At 57.6% G+C, this 3,957-nt stretch overlaps 1 long non-coding RNA gene across 1 annotated transcript; it reads right to left on the bottom strand.

Moving 5' to 3' along the window:
• Window positions 1–204: 204 nt before the first annotated feature.
• LOC137451278 (uncharacterized) lies at window positions 205–1,741 on the bottom strand. The gene is made up of 2 exons (XR_010989757.1): window positions 833–1,741; window positions 205–747 (listed from the first exon to the last, which is right to left on the bottom strand). It is a non-coding gene; the product is annotated as an uncharacterized lncRNA (long non-coding RNA).
• Between the last annotated feature and the right edge of the window lie 2,216 nt (window positions 1,742–3,957).

The following is a 3,957-nucleotide window of genomic DNA, read 5'->3' as shown; positions in this document are numbered from 1 at the left end:
GACCCTGCAGAGGCCCTCAGAACCATTCAGATACCCCCAAATTCCCTTTTCATACCCCCCAGGCCCACTTTAGATAACAGCAGACCCCTGTAACAGACTCCCAACACAGCAGGTCTGGGGAGGTCCTCCACCTCAGCCTGGGGAGCAGCTTTGCTGAGCTCCCTTCCAGGCTTTTTCCATTCCAAGAAAAAACAACACACCACAAGCACACACAAAGTTTTAATTGAGAGAGACACAGTTGATATTTCTATTTCCAGTTCAAACCCTCTGTGGCCTGCTCAGGCTGTGCTTTTCTATTCTGGAAGCATTTCAAGATAACAGAGATCCAGGGGGAGTCAGGTCAAAGCCTTGCTGCATACAAATCACTGTCCTGCAATCTCCTGCTAAACAGCACCGCTTTCCCTCTGCTGGAACATCTCACACTCACACTTTCCCAGGGCTTTCCCTCCCCTCCAAGAACGTTCTGGCATTTCAAACATTCAGGTCTGCAAGCAGCCTTAGTGGGAGACTGCCCCCACCCCTCCCTCACTGATCCTCTGCTGCACCCTTACCACCCCCACGTGGCATCACAGAAGGAAAGACAGCTGAGCGGCTACGCTCCTCTTCTTTTTATCACCCCGAGCTGGGGACAGCCTTCTGGGTAAGGTTTCCACCTTCAGCAACTGGCTGAGCTTTGCTCTCATCCACTAAACCCTTCGGTGGTTTCAGCTTTCTGAGCCTGTGTTGGCACAAGTCCTCATCAGGGCACTGCAAACAGAGACAAACCTTTCTTCTGTCCAAGAGATCCAGGAAGAGGATGGCTGAGCAGACACTTCTAAAGAAAGTAACTCACCTAAATCTCACATTTGTCCCAAGTTTGCAACAAAAAAACACTCTGTGAACAACAGAGCGGTGCTCCCACGGTGGTCACCAGCTTGCAAGCTACAGCAGAAATAAAAACCTTTTTATTACAGAAGCACTGGCAAAATTTTACAGACAAATAAGTGCTGTGATTGAGCTAAACTGTTCCCTGAAGAATCCCCCCGGTGTTTAGGAGGGTTAAAAAGTGCAAAGAACGTCCACAACAGATGCTTAAGCCTAGAAACAAGCCAGGATGCCTGCAAGGGAAGGAGCAGTTGCTCCATGTGAAGACATGATGAGAAGCTTTGGAGAGTTTGATTTGAGTCTGCCCTCTCACCTGATTGCCTGGCACATGGACTAACTGAAAACTGGTCCTTAGTGTCCCTGCTGAATACTGCTTCCATACCACTTAAAATTTCCTTCCAACTCATTAAAAGCACGGAGGCATCACATAAGAGCAACAGAACAAAAATTATTCTCTCCCAAAGAAGAGGATCACTGGGAACACAAATTGACCCTTACACCTGTGGCATGTTCACCCTGAGCACAGAAAAGCTGTCCAGAATCGAAGCAAAATGGACTTCAAACGGACACAGTAAGAGCTGTGTGGTACCTCAACCATTTTGCACTAGTGCAAGTGACAATCCACATGGAAGAAGGATGGGATTCTTGCACAACAGGACTGCAGCTCATTATGCCAGGAGACATAAACAGGCAAAAAATCAGCTGAGGCAGGCCTTTGATACAGCTTGTGGCGACTAAAGGATAGTCTGAGAGTGCTTTCCACATGAAGAATATCTGAAGGAGCAGGACAAGAAATGATGATACACAGCAGTGCTACGTTCTGTCTGCCTTGACAAAGATTGCCAAAAGGACAAAACAAGGCCTCAGAAGTGCCAGTTGCTCCCCGCCCGAGGGAAAGAGGGAAGCCTCCAGCCCCGCAGGCAGCTCCCCATGGGCACCCCCCGGCCAGCTACCCGCCCGCAGACACCCCCAGCTCTGCAAAGTCTTCCCGCTTTCGCTCGACTCACCCAAGCGGCGCACGGCACACTTCCGGTCGGGACCGCAGACGGGCGCCGCAGCAGACGCCCTGGGCAATGGAGCTGGGCATGCAACGCAGCGGCCAGAGCGGCTGCACGACCCTGCTTACAGGGGGCTGGAGCCGCCGCTGGCATTTCAAAGCGCCCGGGATGCCAGGGCACTGACCGGGCCCTGACTTACAGGGCGGCCCTGGTCCCAAAAGGCCCACGGAGGCTCCTTCTCTCCGCTTCAGGGGCATCTTGACCCACACCCCGCTAGCCGGGGGAGGTGCCCCACACAGGCTGCCAGCTGAGCGCAAAGGCACTCGGACCCCGACCCCTCTTACGGGCGGGTCGAAACCCAGGGAGCTGAGAGCTTGGCCTGGCCCCGCAGCTACAGGAAGACAGCAGCCAGGCAGTGGGGCATCACGGCCAAAGGCCGGGGGGCTGTGGCCCCAGCCCCGAAGACGGGGTGGGGCGGGGGGGAACAACACGCTAAGATAAGCCCCACACACTCCCTGGCCCTATGCCTCTGAAAGGCCGGGACCAGATCTACCCACCCTGATTACAGGGGGGGTCCCTCCTTGAAACCTCCCGCCGGACACCGGCAACACACTTCCCTGCCTACAGGGCGGTCGCTCTCAGCCCGGCACTCCCAAAAAGCCCCACGGAGAGCCACGGGCTCTGGCCTGCGCCCACTTACGGGCCGGCCCTCCTGGCTGCAGCACAACACCACCTCTTCAGGAGCCCAGGGACTGACCTCAACCCTCTAAGGGTTTGTTCCTGTTAGCTGCCAAAAGCAGCCTCCCCAGCCCTGCTTACAGGGACCTTGGGCTGCTGCTGGGGACAGAAGGGGACAGAACGGCACAGAAGGCTCCATAACTCGTCACACAGGCCCCGAGTGCGGGGCTGTTAAGCTGACAGGGTGCCAAGGGAACAGGCTGCCATGAAGGCAGAGACCCAGGCCCTGAACTACAGGGGGGTCACCTTGCCGCAAGACGACTTAAGCGGCTTCGCTGCGTCCATCCAATCAAAGGAGGGGCAAGCCGAGCTCCCACCCCACTCGAGGCCTCCAAGGAGACTGCCGTGGAACCGCCCAGAGCCCCTCTTTCCCTCCTGGGAAGCCTAAGCTAAGCTACAGCCTTTTCTAAGGGACCTAAAGGACAAGCAGACTCAGGCACACAGAGGCAAGAGGGGCCACACACACAGCCCTTCCCAAGAGAGGGAGCAAGCTCTGGGCAGCCACTGGTGGGGCAGGCATCCTTAACCCCGAGCAGGAGAGCAGAGGGTCAGACCTGGCCCCCCCGGGGATGCATGCAGGTAGAGGGGCCTCAGGATGCCAATCGTTGTGACATGCCCCAAGTACAGGGCGTCACGCTGGCCAGGCCGCCAGCAGCCGAGAAACTGTTTAAAGGGCCCTCCCCTGCTTACAGGGGGGGGCTGGGGTCCAGGCAGCTACACTTCCCCCCATACGGGCCGAGACGCCGGCTCGGACCCTCCTTACAGGGTTGCCAGTCTCCGTGCAGCCAAGGAGCTAGGTGGCAAAACGCCTACAACAGCAAAAGCAAAGACCGAGCCCTGCTTACAGGGAGGTCGCCCAGCACAAAGCCAACCAGGGCACCCTAACGGTGCTGGCAAAGATCTTGTGTTACCACAGCCAAATTGAGAGGGAGGTCTCATTGCCCAGGGCGCCTTTCTCCTGTCCTGCTCTTCAGCCGGACGCCGCTCCTCTTGCCTCGCCGCCTCTTGCCTCCGCCGTATGTTGCCTCGCCGCCTCTTGCCTCCGCCGTATGTTGCCTCGCCGCCTCTTGCCTCCGCCGTATGTTGCCTCGCCGCTCCGCAGCGGGCCTCTTCTTCCTTCTGTGCCAGCCACTGCCAAGGAAGGAGGACAGAGTTAGGCCTCAGTAGTGCCAGTTGCTCCCCGCCCGAGGGAAAGAGGGAAGCCTCCAGCCCCGCAGGCAGCTCCCCATGGGCACCCCCCGGCCAGCTACCCGCCCGCAGACACCCCCAGCTCTGCAAAGTCTTCCCGCTTTCGCTCGACTCACCCAAGCGGCGCACGGCACACTTCCGGTCGGGACCGCAGACGGGCGCCGCAGCA

The sequence above is a fragment of the Melanerpes formicivorus genome, unplaced genomic scaffold (genome assembly GCF_026170545.1).
Source record: "Melanerpes formicivorus ecotype bairdi unplaced genomic scaffold, bMelFor1.0.p_v2 SCAF_41, whole genome shotgun sequence".
Taxonomy (NCBI): Eukaryota; Metazoa; Chordata; class Aves; order Piciformes; family Picidae; genus Melanerpes; species Melanerpes formicivorus.
Note: the sequence above shows the minus strand (reverse complement) of the source record. Positions and strands in the feature narration are given on the sequence as shown.